At 43.0% G+C, this 22,908-nt stretch overlaps 1 protein-coding gene across 1 annotated transcript in view; it reads left to right on the top strand.

Moving 5' to 3' along the window:
- Positions 1 to 22,908, top strand: part of LOC143793869 (chemerin-like receptor 1) — a 129,727-nt gene that overhangs the window by 19,885 nt on the left and 86,934 nt on the right. The window contains exon 2 of the mRNA XM_077280820.1: positions 19,285 to 19,433. The gene's annotated coding sequence lies outside the window, so the exon portion shown is untranslated. The remainder of the gene's footprint in view (positions 1 to 19,284; positions 19,434 to 22,908) is intronic.

Raw genomic sequence — 22,908 nt, forward strand, 5'->3', positions numbered from 1 at the left:
GGTTGAGCCTCCTGCTCCGGTGCTGGTGGAGGGAGAATTGGAGTATGTTGTTGAGAAGATCTTGGATTCTCGTGTTTCCAGACGTAAACTCCAGTATTTGGTTAAGTGGAAGGGTTATGGTCAGGAGGATAATTCCCGGGTGGTCGCCTCTGATGTTCATGCGACTGATTTGGTCCGCGCCTTCCATAGAGCTCATCCTGATCGCCCTGGGGGTTCTCGTGAGGGTTCGGTGACCCCTCCTCAAGGGGGGGTACTGTTGTGGATTCTGTTTTTGGGCTCCCTCTGGTGGTTACGGCTGGTACTGGGTGACTTTGGTGGGTTGCGGTCTCTGGTTTCCACCTGTCCATCAGAGGCTGGGTGTTTCCTATTTAACCTGGCTTTCCTGTCATTCCCTTGCCGGCTATCAATGTACTCAGATGTGCTCAGTTTGGTTCCTTACTACCTGCTCCCAGATCTCTCAGGATAAGCTAAGTTCTGTTTTTCAGTTGTTTGGTTGTTTTGTCCAGCTTGCTAATTATGACTCTATGCTAGCTGGTGGCTCTAGTGGGCTGAGGTTCTCCCCATGTGCCATGAGTTGGCACATGGGTTCTTGTAATCTCAGGATGGTTTTTGATTAGGGTTTTTTGCTGACCGCTCAGACCCCTTTTGTATCATTCTGCTTTCTAGTTATAGCGGGCCTCATTTTGCTAAATCTATTTTCATCTCTATGTGCGTGCCTTCCTCTCATTTCACCGCCAATACATGTGGGGGGCAACTATACCTTTTGGGGTTCATTCCTCTGGAGGCAAGCTAGGTCTTTATTTCCTCTGCAGTGCTAGTTAGCTCTTAGGCTGGCGAGAGGCGTCTAGAATCAACGTAGGCACGCTCCCTGGCTATTTCTAGTTGTGTTTGTCAGGAGTAGGGCAGCGGTCAGCCCAGGTTCCATCACCCTAGAGCTCGTCCATTATTTATGTTATTTTTACTTGTCCAGTGCGATCCCCAGCCATTGGGATCCATGAAAAGGAACGCAGCTTTCGCAGAGCAGTACATGTATGGAACATGTCGGGAAGGGGTTAATATACAGTAATTGAATGGATAAACATGTATTGAACAGAAGACAGTTGTGAAGAAACCAGATTGGTTCTTAATTACCCAGACAGCTATGTTTTTGCAGACCAATAAGAACTGGCTTTTCATCTGTATATTGGCTTGTGCATTTGAGTGTTTGTGTCTGGTGGGTCAGAAATACAGACTTGCCAACTGATATACTATCTAACATGCTGTGTAGGTCTGTAATGGTGACTGTACATTGGGTGTGTTGGGCTTTGTTTATTGATGTGTGCTTATATGCTAATAGTGCTACTTAATCCCATCACCATTGTTTGCCTTATCTTGATGTTGGACTGGGAGACCCTGGGTGATTCTGGGAGTGGCTTATATGCCTTGGGCTGAGAAAGACTCAGAGATCACATCTGGGAGTCTGAAGTAATACAGAGCTACGAGCCAGACATTCTGCAAACCACCCAACAGACAAGAGAAAGGACTGCAGCCAATTCATCATGGCACCATCACGAGGGACACTGATCTAGGATTCTATAGGATACAACCTTGGGGTTTTCGGCTCCAGTTGGAAGGACACAGATCTGATCCAGTGACCATCTCTGCACCATGGATATGTTTGGGGAAAGCCAGGGTTGGGACCCGCTGATCGCCTGGTTCCATGGAGATGGTCAGATAAGCCAGGTGGTGACTCTCGTGTCAACTGGCTTTGGACCTTGTATGGACTCTATGGACAGTTCTTGGTCATCTCCCTATGCTTGTCATTACCCCTTCTCTGTGCATTCATCCACAGATGGAGTAGCGACCCTGGGAGCTCTGACATCATGTCAACTGGCTTTGGACCTTGTATGGACTCTATGGACAGTTCTTGGTCATCTCCCTATGCTTGTCGTTACTCTTTCTCTGTGCATTCATCCACAGATGGAGTAGCGACCCTGGGAGCTCTGACATCATGTCAACTGACTTTGGACCTTGTATGGACTCTATGGACAATTCTTGGTCATCTCCCTATGCTTGTCATTACCCCTTCTCTGTGCGTTCATCCACAGATGGAGTAGCGACCCTGGGAGCTCTGACATCATGTCACACTGGAAATACATGGAGACGCAGTGATCTTTTATATGCGCCCATGTGACCCTGGGAGCTCTGACCTCGTGTCAACTGGCTTTGGACCTTGTATGGACTCTATGGACAGTTCTTGGTCATCTCCCTATGCTTGTCGTTACCCCTTCTCTGTGCATTCATCCACAGATGGAGTAGCGACCCTGGGAGCTCTGACATCATGTCATACTGGAAATACGTGGAGACACAGTGATATTTTATATGCGCCCATGTACCCATACAATTCCAGGCATGTGGGGAATGTTCTGTTTGCTATTGTGTGCTGTGGTTCAATAAAGTATTGCCACCCTGTTTTACCTTAACCCTGTGTTGTCTGTGTAGTATATTGCCCACTGGGAGATAGAGCGGGCGTTCAGTGGTATGAGCCGTGGTCCATGCAGTCTTTCTAAAGACAGCCGGGCCAGCGGATGAGAGCACCCACTGACCCCGCGTCAGTATATTGTACTGCAGAATAGTAGACTTAAGTCATTTGGAATCAGTAACAGTTTTTCCTGCCTTTAACTCTTCTTACTAGCCGAGAGTATGGCAGAATTCTAAGTCACAACTTCTCAGATAGCCAGCCACCACTCTGTTCTAAGGTGATTCAGAACACAAAATGGATGTTTCTTTTTTATTTTAAGGAAGATTTTGGTTTGGTTAATATCCTAAATCTGAATTTGTAGGCTTCGCCAATATAAAAAAAATTGACTAGTTGCTAATAGAAGCTTAAAAGTCTCCAAATGCTATCAAATGATGTATGGAACACTATGAGGTCTTTCTTGGACTATATCCCACCCTTTTAATGCTCTTTAACACAAGCATAGCCTTTGTAATGTAAAAGTGACCTTTAAATTTATGGCTTTGCATAAATAAATGTTAACTAGTGATTAACGAACATGCTCGGTTAAGGTGCTATCTGAGAACACTCGTGCGCTAGTAGAATACCTTTGGCATGCTCTAATACAATGTTTGAATTTCCGTGACTGCATGTCTCGTAGCTGTTAGACACCCCATGGATTGCATGTTTGTTAGGCAATCCCTGCAAGTGTTACGCTCATCACTACGATTTGCACACATTATGACCTCTGAAACATAAGTAGACTATATTGTCAAGAGCTGCCATCAAGAAAATGCAATGTTAGGTTTAGGAAAGTAATTCAGTATTTTCTATGTAGCCAAGTAAAACAAAGCATAGAATTTAAAATATATTAAATTGTATTGAGAAAGCTATTAACTTATTCAGCTATATCCTAGTGTCCAACAATATCACATATTAACTGTTCATTTTAAACATATTTTTTGCACATCAATAATAAAAAATACTTATGCTAGCTTACCTTGAACTTTGTTGGTCTTCAATTCCAGATATCTTTGTTCCTTAATCTCTATGTTAATTGTGTGATTGCTTTGCTTATCTTACATGAACCACACTGCCTCTATAATATGTTTTACACCAGGCCAATGACATATGTTGATTGAGGGCACCTCATTGCAATGCTTAATAACTGGAATGTAATTGGATGATCTGCCGTGAAACATCTAAATCAGTGGAAGTAATCAAGCGATAGGAAGATTTATGTTCAACCCTTTTAAAGAAGCAATTATCATTTTACATGGAGACACAATACTCAGTCACTATGAAGGACATGGGACGGATGGGATTCTTATCATTTCTTAGAGATATGTTTTTTGGGCAACAAAATACACAGAGAATAATTTTGTATAATACACGATTTCCTATGATCTTAAAAAGTTTTGTTAACTAGTTATTAAAACGTTTGACTGACTATTAACTGCAAGAATAAATATGATGGAATCCGCGTCTTTTTCCCGGACACAGTCGTCCAATAAGAAGCACGGATCACTCTCTATCCGGCCATATATCATTGATCAATCAGACTACGCGGTAACGGATTTACCACTAACTTTTACTACTCTCTCTCCACTACGCCAGTACGTAACTGATGAAGGTCTCGTTTGACCGAAACATTTTGTTGGTACGATGAATAAATTGAAGTGCATCAGACACCTAAGTTGAGTGCCGGGTTCCTTTTATCTATACATTTCAGAATCAGTCATGATTGGTTTTGGAACTGATCGTGGCCAATTAACCTCCTAGATGCCACTGTTAATTGTAATATTGGCATATATATTGTTTAATATAGGGAGACTCTTTCTTGCACTCGCGTAAAAACTGTCATGTAATGACCTCATGTACGTTGGCCGGTTCACTACAGTACATCAGTACTGAAGTGCATGAGAACAGCAATATTACTTCACTCTTAACTAAATTCCTGTTTTGACAAGGGCTGATATGGCTAAAATAATATTCATGTCACAAATATTATACCTGCTGCCTAATGCTCTGCTTTGGCTCACTCTATGATTCTTTTATAAATTAAACAATATTTCTTTATATCTAATATAGAGGAATGACCCACTGAGAATATGACTAGAGACCCTACAAAGACCAAAGGAGGATGGCGGTCTGGCTACTCCAAACCCCTCACTTTATTTTCTCTCCTTCTAGTTGTAGAACCTTATGTCGGTTGTGAAAAAGCCTTAGTTATCCTAGTAACTTAGTAATCCTCAGCTACAATGTTGGATAAGGCATGCTCTTGGTAAGAAAAACATGGTGTAAGCCTTAGAGGGAGGCAGAATTTTTAGATGTACCTTTCCATGCATGACTTTTAAGAGTTTCCATCAAGTGTGGGCAAAATCTGAATGGATAGTGGGATTCACAGGATATTCTCCGTTTTTCCTATTTGGAATAACTCCAGCTACTCTACATTTTAAGGCTGTGTGCACACGTAGCAGATTTTTTGCGTTTTTTTCGCGGTTTTTCGCTATAAAAACGCTATAAAACCACGAAAAAAACGCTAACATTAAGCATCCTATGTAACAGAATGCAATCCGCATTTTTTGTGCACATGCTGCATTTTTTTCCTGAGCGGAATCGCAATCCAGAAAAAAACGCAGCATGTTCATTAAAATTGCGGAATCACAGCGATTCTGCACACATAGGAGTGCATTGATCTGCTTAGTTCCCACACGGGGCTGTGCCCACCATGCGGGAAGTAAGCAGATCAAGTGCGGTTGGTACCCAGGGTGGAGGAGAGGAGACTCTCCTCCACGGACTGGGCACCATATAAGTTTTTAAAAAAAAAGAATTAAAATAAAAAATAGCGATATACTCACCCTCTGGCAGCCCGACCTCCTCAACGGCTTCTGTGGTGTGTGTGAAGGACCTGCGATGACTTCACGGTCACATGACCCGTGGTCACGTGACCGCTACGTCAATGGAAGGTCCTGAACACACAGCATTAGGAACGGAAGCCGCTGAGGTGAGTATAACCTTTTTTTTTTTTTTTTATTATTTTTAACATTCTATCTTTTACTATTGATGCTGCATAGGCTGCATCTATAGTAAAAAGTTGGTCACACTTGTCAAACACTATGTTTGACAAGTGTGACCAACCTGTCAGTCAGTTTTCCAAGCGATGCTACAGATCGCTTGGAAAACGCTAGCATTCTGCAAGCTAATTATGCTTGCAAAACGCTAGTTTTCTGCGGGTATATGCATGCAAATTCTGCATGCGATATACCCGCGGCAGGAGGCGCAGAATTGCCGCGGAAATTTCCGCGGCAATTCTGCAACGTGTGAACTTAGCCTAAAAGTGTAGAATCTCTCAGCTTCTCAATAAGAACTATCAATTAAAATCTTTTAAAGAGTTTCAAGGACAGTTAAATAAAAAGTTATCTTATTATTTACAACTAGGGCATGCCTATATGGTACAAGGCAAATGAACTTCACTTGGTCTGGTTAAGAAGGCCTCTTCTCTATATGTTATATTTAATGAGGGCTCCACACAAAGAATCAAATCACTTCATTACAAATGTCTATTTGAGTGCATTCTGAAACATAAAGAACACCAGATGTAAGTGGAAATGAGATGAGGATAGCTGAATTGATATCCTAAATCAGTTCCTAGAGTCTCAATGAGCAAGGTGCAAAGGCATTCTCAATATTATTTTCTTCATTGAGTATACAACACACCTCTCTGTACAAAATGGGCCATAAGTCAAATCAATTATCTTACAGATTGAAGTTTGCTAAAGGTCACCTATGTGATTTTATGTGGGAATTTTTCAGGTTGCGTCCTTTTTGGTCAGAGACTTTAAATCTAGTGATGGGCGAGCACTAAAATGCTCGGGTGCTTGTTGCTCAGGTAGAGCAAATTGGAATACTCGGGTACTCGACCCGTGCACCAATCCCAATGTAAGTCTATGGGAAACCAGAGCATTTTTACTGAGATCCCCCCGGGGGTCCTTTTAAGGTCTAAAAATGTCTGAAAATTATGGAAACTCTGCTCGAATGACACGGGAATATCATGTGGATCACAGCTGGAAGCATTTCTGACTCCTAGGTCACAGCTGTAAGCAATGTTGTCAGAATTTCACGCCATTTTTACAGGTGCACCAAAAAACATACAAAAACTAAACCAAAGTGGATTTTGCTGGAAATATGTTAATGTACATCCTTTCCAGCGTTTTTGATGAATTTTTCAACTTTAACATTGCTTTCAACCAATACAAATGCATTCTCTGGGAAATGTCATTGTAACATCTAACAACTCTAGCTGGCCATGTGGTGTGTGACACATAAGCAGACACATCTTGTTTCATTTATGAAGGAGAGACTCTTAAAGTCAGAAAGCCTATTTTTAGAGGGTCATCAGACAGCATTAATATTCTTAAAGGGCCATTATTAAACAGTGGGTCTCCTATGCTGTTATTGCCTATGCAGTGAGTGGCTGGGCTGTGTGATGCAGTGACCCCTGTAACAGGTAGGGGGCGCTGCATGGTCTCCCCAGTATATGCACGGAGGCGTATTGAGGCTGTGAGAATGCATGGCAGTTGCGTGCATGGATGTGATGATGTGACAAAGTCCGGCATAGTGGTGAATGGCCGATAGTGTGTCGCAGAGGAGGAGACTCTGTGCTGCCAGCCTGAAGCGATGTGGTGTTCTGGGACCTATAGTCCTACACGTACAGTGTTATATGATAGTCATGGGAGGCTGGCAGGGCTAGTTATGAGAGATGCGCGGGACAAACTTGCCACACACCCACACTCCCACCCAGGGGAGTGGTTACAGGTATGTAATGTGACCAGGGTGTGGGTCACATGGGCTGGGTGTGTAGACCTGTATGGTACAGGTGCAAGGTCCTGAAAGAAACCTCTGTGTTGGGCATGCTAGCCCTGAAGAGCACGTGGTGGGACTTTGCTACTGGTGGCCTGGGTATTGGACGGTCCCAGCCGGGGATGGACATCCTGAATAGTACCCGTACTGGCCACCTGTGTGATCCTGAGTAACCTGGGTGTTGGGAGGTCCTAGGAGTAGGACTGGATCCCTGAACAGCATGAGGTGAGGACAGGGATCTGCAGAGCCAGTGACAGCTACTGTGTGGGGAAACTACAGTCCTTCGGTGGGTCTGGACTGACTAATGTGTGCCGACCAGGCAAGTTGGTGATACCCGTGAGGCAGCTTTCCCAAGAGAGAGGACTGACAAGGAGTCAGCAGGTGGGGCAGGAGCTCCCATAAGGTACCATAGTCTGTTGGTGCTAATTGTTTCTATGAACTGTGTGCTAACCCATGGCAACTGGTCAGAAGAGGACCAGCATGTTTAGTTGCTGCAAAGGGATAATGCAAGCCAATGATACAGTGTGTAAAGGACTATATGTAAGCCGGTGATTTGTAACCTGGCTTACGGTGCGGTTTATGACTTGAAAATAAACCGTATGGACTGCTTTGTGTTGAAAATTCATGCCCGTGTGCTTGATTCCCATGCCAAGCGAGTAATCCCCTACCCGTTAGTGAGTGCAATCTCACAGCTGGCCAGAATTATGATGCACCCCAATACCCCTTTCACGAGAGGTACAGGAAGGCTTCCTGAAAAAATGTTGCATTGAATGCAAGGCCTGCCCTGCTATCAAGTCATATGCACCCCGATAAGCCTTTGAACCCACGTACTGGATGGCCACAGGAAAACCCACGTCACATTCTTCAGTTGGTCCTGCCATACTGTTTCCTTATGTACTGAATGCAAGGGCCGCCTTGACCCCAAAACATCCTTGCCAAAAATAGACTGGTTGTAGCTGCATAGAACACGTTAACCCTGGTGATCTAATGGCGTTCGATGATGAGACGTGTAGGAATCTCTCATTAAAAAATAGGCCCAATTTAAAGGAGCAGGTCTCCTAGACTTGGAATGCCCATACACTAAGTGCATGGGCTGACAAACATTTCCCCAGGGGGGTACCTTTTTATAAAATTTTTATGGGGATCATAGACATCCTTGCCAAAAGTAGACTGGCTGCAGCAGCATAGAATACGTTAAGCCTGGTGATCTAGTGGCAATGGATGATGAGACGTTGAGGAAAGCATAATTAAAAATAGGCCCAATTTAAAGGAGCGGGTCTTCTAGACTTGGAATGACCATGCACTAAGTGTATGGGCTGACAAACATTTCCCCCTAGGGGAGTAAAAATGTTTTTGGGTTTCAAATTAGTAACGGGCATCACAAAAACACCCTTGCACATTTACCCTGGTGTTATAGTGGTTCTGGATGTTGAGGTTGAGGAAAAGGAGGAGGATAACACCAAATAGACAAAATCAGGAAGCGTATACCCATGTGTGGTTGTGAAGAGGTGCATGAGAAGACACCTCCCCAAAAAGACAATGTATTTGAGGTTATGTTTCGCTGTTTTCATTCGGTGTTGTACAGAAGTGTTGCCCATCCCTTGTTCATTTTTATAAGAGTCAGCCTGTCAGCATTTTCAGTTGATAGTCCACCAGCGGCATTAAAAACCCGCTCTGACAGAATGCTAGCAGCAGGGTAGGCCAGGACCTCCAAGGCATAGAGAGCCAGTTCATGCCATGTGTCCAGCTTAGATACCAAATAATTAAAAGGCACAGTGAAATCCTGAAGGATGTTTGTACGATAAGCAAGGTACTCCCTCACCATCTTCCCAAACATTTAATTCCTTGTGACTTTACCCCACGCCCCTGGGCCAGGGCGATGGGAGGGTCTGAGAAAACTGTGCTAGAACTTTGCCATTTTTCCCCTGCCTGTGCTGGATTGTACTTCTGTCTCTCTGGCCAGTACTCCTTGGTTGTACAAGAATCTCTGACGTCTGCTGCCAGCATTCTCAGATGGGAATTTTTTTAGTAATTCCGCTACAAGGGCCCTGTGGTACTGTGCCATTTTAGTACACCTGTCTGCCTCCGGAAGAAGAGATTGAAAGTTCTCCTTGTAGCGTGGGTCTAGAAGTGTCACCAACCAGCAATGAGTGTCACTGAAAAATTTAATAATGAGAGGGTCGTGGGAAATGCAGCGCAGCATAAAGTCAGCCATGCATGCCAGAATGCTAACATGCAAGACTTCTGTGTCCTCACCAACAGGACAACTGACAATGCTGTCCTCCCCCTCCACCCTGTCCTCAGGCCATCCACGCTGAACAGACGCTATGACAGCTGTGCTTGTAGTACCCTCTATAGCACATGAAAGTAGCTCCTTTTCTTCCTCCTCCTCCTCATTGTCTACCATTCCACGTTGGAACGATATGATGCTGGGCTGTGTGTAATCACTCTGTATGGTTTCTTGCTCCATGTCCTCATGCTCCGCCTGCAATGCATCTTCTTTAATTGTGAGCAGAGAGGTTTTCAGAATGCTGAGAAGCGGGATGGTGTCCCTAATTATGGCGTCATCGCCACTCACCATCTTGGTTCAGTCCTCAAAGTTTTGGAGGATGGTACATATGTCTGACATCCATGTCCACTCCTGAGGTGTTATGTGTGGCGTCTGAACTGAATAACAACAGCATTGTTGATGCTGGTAGTCAACAACTGCTCTCTTCTGCTCACAAATCCTTTCCAACATATGCAGTGTAGAGTTCCAAGGGGACATCACACACCAGACGGTGAGCCGGAAGCTGCAAATGCTGCTGAAGCACAGCAAGGGTGGCTGAAGCTGTAGCTGACTGTCTAAAATGGGTTGACAGGTGGCATACTTTCACTAGCAGATCCGGCAGCTCCAGGTAGCTTTTGAGAAAATGTTGAACGACGAGGTTAAGCACATGGGCCAGGAAAGGTATGTGTGTGAGCTCACCTTGCCTCAGAGCTGCCACCAGGTTCCAGCCATGGTCACACACGACCATGCCTGGCTGTAGGTTCAGTGGTGTTAGCCAAAAATCTGACTGCTCTTTCAGCACTGTCCACAATTCTTCAGCATTGTGCGGTTTTCATCTAAGATGATTAGCTTCAGCACAGCCTATTTCCGCTATTCTGAGGCAGTGCTGCAGTGCTTCCAGCTTCTGATTGATGTGCTCATTTCAGAGATGAAGGCTGAAGAGGAGGAGAAGGAGGTGCAAGAGCTATAGACTGTGGGGGCAACCCTGATTGACGTAGGGTCCGCAATCCTCGGCATCAGGAGGATGTGTTTCATCCCAAGATCCGACTGGGTCCTGGCTTCCACTATTTTAACCCAGTGTGCCATCAGTGAAATGTACTGTCCCTGCCCACAAGCACTTGTCCACGTGTCCGTGGTTAGGTAAACTTTCCAAGTAACTGCTTTGTTGAGGGCACGGGTAATGTTGTGGGACACATGCTGGTGTAATGCCGGTGCAGCACATAGGGACAAATAGTGGCAACTGGGGTCCGAGTACCTTGGGACAGCTGCAGCCATCAGGTTGCAGAAAGCTTCCATCTCAATGAGCCTAAAAGGCAACATTTCGAACACAAGCAGATGAGAAAAGTGAGAATTTAGTAGTGTGGCCTGTGGGGCATTGGCTGGGTATTTCTGCTTGCGGTCCAATGACTGTGGTATAGACAACTTAAGACTGCACTGGGACAAGGACTTGTATGGGCTTGATGATGGTGCTAGTTGACTGTGGGCAATAACATTTGCTGGGCACGAGGTATTTTCACATGCACCGTGGACTGGGGATTGGATTTGACGCACAACAGTGGAAGAAGCAGTGGTGTCACCTGCAGACAGTGTTCCTGGAGCCTGGGGTTCAGCCCACAAAGTTGGGTGCTTTGCTGCCATGTGCCTGATCTTGCTGGTGGTGATCAGGCTGGTAGTTTTGCTACCCCTGCTGATGTGGGCATGGCAGGTGCTGCAAATGGCCTGTTTGGGGTTATCGGCAGAGTCTTTAAAATATAACAAGACTTGTGAAGATCTAACTGTTGGAATGGCAACTTCCCTCATGTTGGTGCTACGGGGAATGGATGCTTCTGTCTGCGGCCACCACACAGCTTCTTCCTGCCTGTTGGGGTGCTATGCCTCCTTCCCCATTTGTGCTGCTTTCCTCGCTCTGCATGTCCTCCTGCCAGGTTGGGTCTGTTACTATTTCATCCACCACCTTGTCTTACACATCTGCACACTGCTCCTCCTCCTGACTTTCTGACAATTGTGTGTCATCATCGTCTGCCTCTTGTGACACTTTCCCACCATCATCTTTGGGTGACTGTGGCTGCTCAAATCTTTGGGCATCGCTGCATGCAAACTCATCTGGCCCCACTTCAAGTTGACCGGCCGAGAGACAGAATCTTTAACGGGTAAAGTGAACAGCTCTTTGGAGTATTCAAGTGTGGGATTTGTTGTCTCAGGGCACTCAGCATGGTGGGCGGAAGGAGTATCAGGGTGAGTAATATGCGGTCCAGCCTCATGGCTACTCTTACTTGACCGTGTGGAAGATGTTGTGGTGGTGGTGGCTAACTAACTGGAAGCACTATCCGTAATTTAATGAACAACCATTTCATACTTCTCTGGCTTCAATAGTGGTGTGCTGGGGTCCCCTAGAAACTGGGACAGGAAGGTCAAGCGAGAAGATGTTGGCTTTTGTTGTGGCCTACTTTCAGCTTGGCCACGGCCTCATCCTCTGCATGCACCATCAGCATAACATCCACTTCTTGCCCCTTGCCTTGCCCATTTTAATTGAACTACTGAAATATTTTAAAAGTTCAATACAAATGGATTCATTTTGAGAAAACTTATATGTGATCAGTGTACTGAAAAAAACACACTTTTAATTCACTGGAATATTGTTAATTTTTTTATTTTGTTTTTAACAAATTGTATTAATAAATAGGGAAAGACACATCAAAACCAGTTCAAAGGAGAACTCAAATGCAACAATTTTTAAACCACAAATAGATGAGGTGTCTGACAGAGAAACCACAATGTTCAATATGTGGCATGGATTTTTTTTAATTTTTTTAACCACTAATTGCTGTATAGAACAAGGGTAGCAGACAGACTAAGCACTGGAATGTATGCCTGAAAAGCAAGGATTTAGACACCACAGATAGACCGGGCGTCTGATGGAGATAACAGACTGTTTCAATATGTGGCCGGGATTTTTTGAAATGTTTCTAACCCAACCACAAATTACTCTATACAACAAGGGTAGCATACAGACTAAAAACTGGAATGTATGCCTGAAAAGCAAGGATTTGGTCCCGCCTGACCTGAGGTGAACTTGGCAGCGTGGGGAAATGTTCAGAAACTTTCCCACGCTAATGAGTTCATGTCCGATCAGGCAGTGAGGCTGAGCAGGCATCTTTTCATTCATTACACAGTGATTTACAGCCTGGCCGGTAGCATTAGCACCGCTCCTGGTTGCAAACTACAGCCCCTGGCAAAACTTATGGAATCACTGGCCTTGGGGGATGTTCATTCAGTTGTTTAATTTTGTAGAAAAAAAGCAGATCACAGACAGACAAAACTATAGTCATTTCAAATGGCAACTTTCTGGCTTTAAGAAACACTAAAAGAAATCAAGAACAAAAAATGTGGTAGTCAGTAGTGGTTATTTTTTTTTTAATTAAGCATAGGGGGAAAGTTATGGAATCAATTCTGAGGAAAAAAATATGGAATCATGAAAAACAAATGAAGAAACACTCCAACACATCACTAGTATTTTGTTACACAATCTCTGGCTTTTAAAACAGCTTTCAGTCTCTGAGGCATGGACTTAATGAGTGTCAAACAGTACTCTTCATCGACCTGGCTCCAACGTTCTCTGATTGCTGTTGCCAGATCAGCTTTGCAGGTTGGAGCCTTGTCATGGGCCATTTTCTTCAACTTCCACCAAAAGATTTTCAATTGGATTGAGATCCGCACTATTTGCAGGCCATGACATTGACCTCATGTGTCTTTTTTCAAGGAATGTTTTCACAATTTTTGCTATATGACAGAATGCATTATCATCTAGAAAAATGATTTCATCGTCCCCAAACATAGTAACATAGTAACATAGTAACATAGTTAGTAAGGCCGAAAAAAGACATTTGTCCATCCAGTTCAGCCTATATTCCATCATAATAAATCCCCAGATCTACGTCCTTCTACAGAACCTAATAATTGTATGATACAATATTGTTCTGCTCCAGGAAGACATCCAGGCCTCTCTTGAACCCCTCGACTGAGTTCGCCATCACCACCTCCTCAGGCAAGCAATTCCAGATTCTCACTGCCCTAACAGTAAAGAATCCTCTTCTATGTTGGTGGAAAAACCTTCTCTCCTCCAGACGCAAAGAATGCCCCCTTGTGCCCGTCACCTTCCTTGGTATAAACAGATCCTCAGCGAGATATTTGTATTGTCCCCTTATATACTTATACATGGTTATTAGATCACCCCTCAGTCGTCTTTTTTCTAGACTAAATAATCCTAATTTCGCTAATCTATCTGGGTATTGTAGTGCTCCCATCCCCCTTATTAATTTTGTTGCCCTCCTTTGTACTCTCTCTAGTTCCATTATATCCTTCCTGAGCACCGGTGCCCAAAACTGGACACAGTACTCCATGTGTGGTCTAACTAGGGATTTGTACAGAGGCAGTATAATGCTCTCATCATGTGTATCCAGACCTCTTTTAATGCACCCCATGATGCTGTTTGCCTTGGCAGCTGCTGCCTGGCACTGGCTGCTCCAGGTAAGTTTATCATTAACTAGGATCCCCAAGTCCTTCTCCCTGTCAGATTTACCCAGTGGTTTCCCGTTCAGTGTGTAATGGTGATATTGATTCCTTCTTCCCATGTGTATAACCTTACATTTATCATTGTTAAACCTCATCTGCCACCTTTCAGCCCAAGTTTCCAACTTATCCAGATCCATCTGTAGCAGAATACTATCTTCTCTTGTATTAACTGCTTTACATAGTTTTGTATCATCTGCAAATATCAATATTTTACTGTGTAAACCTTCTACCAGATCATTAATGAATATGTTGAAGAGAACAGGTCCCAATACCGACCCCTGCGGTACCCCACTGGTCACAGCGACCCAGTTAGAGACTATACCATTTACAACCACCCTCTGCTTTCTATCACTAAGCCAGTTACTAACCTATTTACACACATTTTCCCCCAGACCAAGCATTCTCATTTTGTGTACCAACCTCTTGTGTGGCACGGTATCAAACGCTTTGGAAAAATCGAGATATACCACGTCCAATGACTCACCGTGGTCCAGCCTATAGCTTACCTCTTCATAAAAACTGATTAGATTGGTTTGGCAGGAGCGATTTCTCATAAACCCATGCTGATATGGAGTTAAACAGTTATTCTCATTGAGATAATCCAGAATAACATCCTTCAGAAACCCTTCAAATATTTTACCAACAATAGAGGTTAGACTTACTGGCCTATAATTTCCAGGTTCACTTTTAGAGCCCTTTTTGAATATTGGCACCACATTTGCTATGAGCCAGTCCTGCGGAACAGACCCCGTTGCTATAGAGTCCCTAAAAATAAGAAATAATGGCTTATCTATTAACATCCTTTCAATTGATGGGATAAGAAAAGTGTCCAAAACATCAACAAAAACTTGTGCATTTATTGAAGATGTAATGACAGGCATCTCCCTGGTGCCTTTATCTGACATGCAGCCCCATATCATCAATGACTGTGGAAATTTGCATGTTCTCTTCAGGCAGTCATCTTTATAAATCTCATTTGAATGGCACCAAACAAAAGTTCCAGCATCATCACCTTGCCCAATGCAGATTCGTGATTCATCACTGAATATGACTTTCATCCAGTCATCAACAGTCCACAATTGCTTTTCCTTAGACCATTGTAACCTTGTTTTTTTTCTGTTTAGGTGTTAATGATGGCTTTTGTTTAGCTTTTCTGTATGTAAATCCCATTTCCTTTAGGCGGTCTTACAGTTCGCTGACAGACGTTGACTCCAGTTTCCACCCATTCGTTCCTCATTTGTTTTGTTGTGCATTTCCTGTTTTGGAGACATATTGCTTGAAGTTTCCGGTCTTGATGCTTTGATGTCTACCTTGGTCTACCAGAACGTTTGCCTTTAACAACCTTCCCATGTTGTTTGTATTGGGTCCACATTTTAGGGTACTGTCACACAGTGCCATTTTCATCGCTACGACGGCACGATGCGTGACGTCGCAGCGTCGTATGATTATCGCTCCAGCGTCGTAGACTGCGGTCACACTTTGCAATCACGGCGCTGGAGCGATGCCGAAGTCCCCGGGTAACCAGGGTAAACATCGGGTTACTAAGCGCAGGGCCGCGCTTAGTAACCCGATGTTTACCCTGGTTACCAGCGTAAACGTAAAAAAAAAAAACAGTACATACTTACATTCCGGTGTCTGTCCCCCGGCGTTCTGCTTCTCTCCACTGTGTAAGCACCATAGCCGGAAAGCAGAGCGGTGACGTCAGACGTCACCGCTGTGCTCGCTTTCCGGCCGGCAGGCGCTCACAGTGCAGAGAAGCTGAGACGCCGGAGGACAGACACCGGAATGTGAGTATGTACTGTTTGTTTTTTTTACGTTTACGCTGGTAACCAGGGTAAACATCGGGTTACTAAGCGCGGCCCTGCGCTTAGTTACCTGATGTTTACCCTGGTTACAAGCGAACACATCGCTGGATCGGTGTCACACACAACGATCCAGCGATGTCAGCGGGTGATCAAGCGACGAAAGAAAGTTCCAAACGATCTGCTATGACGTACGATTCTCAGCAGGGTCCCTGATCGCTGCTGCGTGTCAGACACTGCGATATCGTAACGATATCGCTAGAACGTCACGAATCGTACTGTCATAGCGATGAAAATGGCACTGTGTGACAGTACCCTTAGACACAGCTGACTGTGAACAACCAACATCTTTTGCAACATTGTGTGATGATTTACCCTCTTTTAAGACTTTGATAATCCTCTCCTTTGTTTCAATTGACATCTCTCGTGCTGGAGCCATGATTCATGTCAGTCCACTTGGTGCAACAGCTCTCCAAGGTGTGATCACTCATTTTTAGATGCAAACTAACGAGCAGATCTGATTTGATGCAGGTGTTATTTTTTGGTATAAAAATTTACAGGGTGATTCCATAATTTTTTCCTCAGAATTGAGTGATTCCATAATTTTTCCCCTATGCATAATTAAAAAAAGGAACCATTACTGACTACCACATTTTTTGTTCTTGATTTCTTTTAGTGTTTCTTAAAGCTAGAAAGTTGCCATTTGAAATGACTATAGTTTTGTGCCATGTCTGTGATCTGCTTTTTTTCTACAAAATTAAACAACTGAATGAACATCCTCCAAGGCCTGTGATTCCATAATTTTTTCCAGGGGTTGTATTTAACCCCTTGAGATGGATTGCAGCATAGGACTTGACTGTACAGCGGACAGGTATGGGATATTGTTGTTTTTTTATTTTGGATTTTTTACTAAAGAATGAGGGCTTCACTTGAATTGAAGGTGTAATAAAGATGGTAAACCTGTGTGTTTAATTATTTCATTTAAAGACTTTATTTTTAATGTGTGTGTATTTTTTTAACCCATTCATACTATTGGATCAATAATGGATAGGTGTCTTATTGACACCTCTCCATTATTAACCGGGCTTAATGTCACCTTACAATAGCAAGGTGACATTAACCCCCTATTTACCCCATATAGCACCTCTACAGGGCAATGGGAAGAGAGAGGCTAAGTGCCGTAATTGGCGCATCTTACAGATGCGCCTTTTCTCGGCTGGCTGGGAGCAGATGTTTTTAACCAGGGGGGCCAATAACAATGGTCCCTCTCTAGGCTATTTATATCTGCCCTCAGTCACTGGCTTTCCCTCTCTGGCGGATAAAATTGCACAGGAGCCAACCCCAGTTTTTTCTGTGAATTAGTCCTTAAATTTAACACCTACAGCTCCAAAATTTTACACACACACAAACACACACACACACACACACACACACACACACACACACACACACACACCTAACATCATTAGTGAGGGACATATACAAATCTAACAGATATGCAATGTCCTTTTTTGGGACACCTATTATTTAGCTTCTAGCAACTAAGATTTTATAATTTTTATAATTAGGTCCAATTTTTTGTGCTGTGTTTGTAAAATGAATGTTTTCAAAATAGGAAATCATGTCATTGTCATTTGTAATTGAATATTAGGATGCCCTTTTCTGAAAAATCCGTACTTGAAAAATTTAGCAAATTACGTTTCTGATTCATTAGGACCCAAATCATTAAAAATCTGTCATTAAATAAAAAAAAAAAATTACTAATTTGGCAAGTAATGGGTTAAAGTGCAAACCCCTTTAGGGGTAAAGGGGTTAAAATGTATGCATGACAATATAGTCAATTTATTCACCCCCAAAAAATGTGGTCACTTGCAGCAGCTATGTATTTAGTAATGGATTGCAAAGCCCTAAACCTTGCCTAGAAGTTGTATTCAGCCACTCTCTTTGCTCCAGCAGTTGTTCCTAGGCTAGATGCAGAATGTATCACAGAGAAACAGATAGAGAACAAGATAAGCACTTAGTAGGACTTTTACTATGATGGTTCAGCATTAGCACCTCCAGCACCACTAGATGACTCTGATTAATGAAAGTGTGCACACACAGGCTTGGACAAGCACTCTCTCCCTCCAATCACAGCTGTCCCTAAGCCATGCTATGGCCTCAATGAACCAAACATGGCAGCACCAGTCCTTTTATAACCTAAGATGAGGTAATGCTGCCACCAATCACAGTAATGCCACTACCAAGATGGCTATGACATTACAGTGATTGTCAGACATTCCCCGCATGTTTATTGGTAGCGTAACAGAAACCAAACATGCGGGGCGGGGACTCAAGCATTCAAACCAAGCACCAGCCAATGCTCCCCACGTGCTGAGCATATCCTAGCACCCAGATGCTCGAGTGATATATATGTATTACTGAGCACGTTCGCTCATCACTAGCATGTACCCAAGTAAGTTTTTGTATGGTATGGTAAAAATTAAATTAACTTTTAATGGCTGAACCATTGCCTGTCTTGTAATACTTAATGATGGAATACAGGCATTGCTTTTATTTGAAAATGTACCTCTCTTAAGGCTACTTTCACACTAGCGTCGTACGACGCACGACGAATTGCATCGTTGCGACGTACCGACGCTAGCAGTGAATGCGCCGCACAACGGGGCAGCGGATGCTGTTTTTCAACGCATCCGCTGCCCCATTGTGAGGTGCGGGGAGGAGGGGGCGCGGTCGGAAATGCTGGACACGACGCACCAAAAAAAGTTACATGCAACGTTTTTTGGTGGCGACGGTCCAACGCAACACGACGCAACCATCGCACGACGGTTGCGACGTGTAGCAATGCGTCGCACTGTGTCGCTAATGCAAGTCTATGTAGAAAAAACGCATCCTGCAAGCACTTTTGCAGGATGCGTTTTTTCTACAAAACGACGCATAGCGACGTGCAGTGCACGACGCTAGTGTGAAAGTAGCCTAACTTTGGTGTCATGACATTTGCTGTTGCATTTTGCCAACGTACCACATATGAGATACTCCTTTAGCATCCATCAGCTCAGGGGAAGTCTATGAATAAGTTTGCATTAACAGAGCCTTATTTTTCATTTTTGATAGATTTGATCTTGAAGTTACATTTAGAATATACTGTACTGAAGAAATATTCAAGAACTCGCTGTTTTATGGTACTTTAGGCTCCAAAAATCATATGTAGAAATGTCATAATAGATTCCAGTAAATGGAAAACGGGAAATGAAAGTTACAAACAAAACTTTTAAGTTCGACTGTTTTTTTTTTCCTTTAAGGAAACTACTGTCATTGATAAAACATTCGGCATTACTTAAAAAGTATTGTACAACAGAGAACGTGACACTGTGCAATAAAGTTCTGGATCAACTGAAATTGTAAGCCAGAGTTTCAAGGTACTTCAAAATATTTCAAGAAAAGAAAAAAGGTAAAAGATTACAATTTCATCTTAGATAATCGTACCATGTATTAATCCTTCACAAAATCTTTCCTAATATTTTGTACACAAGGTTAAGCTGAACACTATGTTTTAGTATCTCAACATTTATTCTAGATTTCAGGTCATGAAAATAATGCAGTTTGTATTGACCTTAACTCACAGCAAAATAAGGTGCAATTTTTACTATCTCTTAGATTAATAACTTTCGGAAAAATAAAAGTAGTCACTGATGCAGTGCTTAAGGATTGGCTTTAAATCTTGTTTTTTGTGAGACATGATGTAGCATTGAATGACACCACTCATTTTACCATGTAATATTCTCAAAAACAGGAAAAAAAATCCAAATGCTGTGAAACAATGGATGCAATGCAATTCTGACTTTTTAATTTTTTTAAAGCATTCATTGTACATTAAGACTGACCTGGCAACATAATTCTTCAGATCAGTATAATTGCAGCGATACCAAACTTGTAATTTTTTTTTACCTGCAAAAAAAAATTCAGAACTTTGTAAAAAAGTATTTGTTTGTGCCACCATTTTCTTAGAATCTAAGAACCTAATTGGAGCCAATTAGGATACATACGATATTTGGATCACTTATTAGTGCATTTTTTGATGGATGTGTTGTGAGGGGAAACACATCAAAGCTTTTACTATACAGGTTAAATAATTTTATATTTTGATAGATCAGACTTTTGCAACTCAAAACCAAATATTTTCGTTCTTTAAAAACGTTTTTAATGATCTTTACTTTTCTCAGTCCTGCCAAGGGAACTTAAACTTGTGCTTGTTTGTTTGCTTTTGCTATATAATATACAATACTTCAGTATTACAGTATATATTGAAAATCATGGTCTCCTATGAACAGGGCCATCTTCAGATTTTCGTGGACCCTGGGCGAAAGAGTCTCAGTGGGCCCCTTTAACACATACCATGATTCATGATGCACAGATAAGATAGAGAAATATAGGTATAGTACAATGCCCAAGATTTCACTTAATTCTTAAATTACAAGAGTGATATCTATTGTGCATTCTACAATAGCTCAGAAACCGGACAGTATAGTCCTCCATACTGTATTTTGGGCACTACATAGTTCTCCGTACAGAAAAATGAGCCCCATATACTGCTCCATACAGAATAATTTACCCCATATTATGCTTCATACAGTAAAATTAGCCACAGATAGTGCTCTTTACAGTATAATTAGCCCCATATAATGCTCGATACATAATGAGCCCCATATAATGCTCCATACAGTATAATGAACCCCATATATTGCTCCATACAGTATGAGCCTCAAATAATGCTCCATACACTATAACGAGTCCCATATATTGCTCCATACAGTGTGTGCTGGGCCCCACATAATGCTCCATACATGAGCCCCATATAATGCTCTATACAGTATATGATGGGCCCCATATATTGTTCCATAAAGAATTGGCCCCATGTAATGCTTTATACAGAATAGGCCCTATATAATGCTCCATACAATATGTGATGGACCCCATATAATGCTCCAGAAAATAATGGGCCTCATATATTGCTCCAAATAGATTGGGCCCCATACAATGCTCCATATATAATAAGCCTCATATGATGCTCCATATATAATGGGCCCCATATAATGCTCCATATACAATGGGTCCCATATGATACTCCATACAGTATATGATGGGCACCATATAATGCTCCAGTACATGAAATGATATTGATCCAAAGAAAATGAGCCCCATATAATGCTCCATATAAAATGGGCCCCATATGATGCTTCATATATAATGGGCTCCATATAATGCTCCATATATAATGGGCCCCATATGATGTTCCATTATGTATATGATGGGCCCCATTTAATGCTCCAGTACATGATGGGCCCCATATGTTGCTCCAAACAGAAAAGGCCCCATATAATGCTCCATACAGTATATGATGGGCCTCATATAATGCTCCAGTATATGATGGGCCCCCATATATTGCCCCAAACAGAATGGGCCCCCTATAATGATCCTTATATAACGGGCCCCATATAATGCTCCATATATAATGGGCTCCATATGATGCTCCATTATATGATGGGCCCCATATGATGCTCCATATATAATGGTCCCCATATGATGCTCCATATATAGTGGGCACCATATGATGCTCCAGTATATGATGGGCCCCATATAATCTTCCAGTCTATGATTGTCCCCATATATTGCTCCAAACATAAAAAAACTGAAATACTCGAATCCTCCTCGCTGGCCGCTGCTCTGCTCTGGACTTCTCAGCTTCACAGTCTTCCGGTTCCCTGCACCGTGACTATTCAGACAGAGATCACACACTAGTGACGTCATCAAGCCCTCTGATCTGAATGTCACAGTCAGTTGGAAGACGCTGCAGTGGAGGAAAGGGGAGAGGCAAGTATCCCAGGTAATGGGGCCCTGAGCAAGCTGGTGGGCCCCACTTGTGGCCCCATAGCAAGCCAGTGTCCCCAATGGCGAGTGGGCCCCCCACCTGCTCAGGGCCCCAGCACTTGCCCTGGATGCCCTGCCTATGAAGCTCATCCTATTTCTAGGATGTACAGGAGTACTAAGATGGCAGCAACAGAGGCATCACATGGGAAGCTGATGGGGCCCCAAAGGATACCCCATCTGGTTTGCATTATTTACACTGACACTGCCAGGGATTGACAGAAGCATTTTAGTAGGTAGAGACAGGTGCTGGCTGAGTCTGTATACTCACACCAGACAAAGGACATAATAGTGCATCATATGTCTGGAGATTGTGACTTGGCAATATATAACTTTGTTCTGCACAGTAAATTTTTCCTGGAGGTTTTCAACAATCACCATCATAAGTTGAGTATAGATGTATCAATAGGGCTATGTGCACAACATGTTGATCCCTAAGTAAAAAAACAAAACAAAAAAAAACTGTAACACAAACTATAGACTACAGATTGCAGGGACCCAAATAACTTCCTTTAAATGCGCCCAAGTTTCCTGCATTCAAAACTTTCATTGGTGGGTCTATACACTGAGTGGTGACAGAACCATCAACGGCGCCGCCATCGTGACTAAAACCCAAACGCTGCCGAGGAGAATAACTTATTTTTTTTCCCTCAGCGCTCAGCGTTCTGCGAAGTGTGGGCACCGGGGAAGTTTATAGCACTATTGACCTACAAATTAACCCCATATCTGCAGGTTAATAGTATTTTTTATGGTGACTGTTTCCCTTTAACCCCTTTCTGACCTTGGACGGGATAGGTCAGAACCCCCGCATTTGATGCGGGCTCCGGCGGTGAGCCCGCATCAAAGCTGGGACATTTCAGATGTTTTTTACAGCTGACATGAGCCCATAATAGCAGCGGGTGGAATTGCAATCCACCCGCTGCTATTAACTAGTTAAATGCCGCTGTCAAATGCTAACAGCGGCATTTCACTAGCGCTTCCGGCCATAGGGACGGAAATGA

This window comes from Ranitomeya variabilis, chromosome 1, assembly GCF_051348905.1.
Source record: "Ranitomeya variabilis isolate aRanVar5 chromosome 1, aRanVar5.hap1, whole genome shotgun sequence".
Classification (NCBI taxonomy): domain Eukaryota; kingdom Metazoa; phylum Chordata; class Amphibia; order Anura; family Dendrobatidae; genus Ranitomeya; species Ranitomeya variabilis.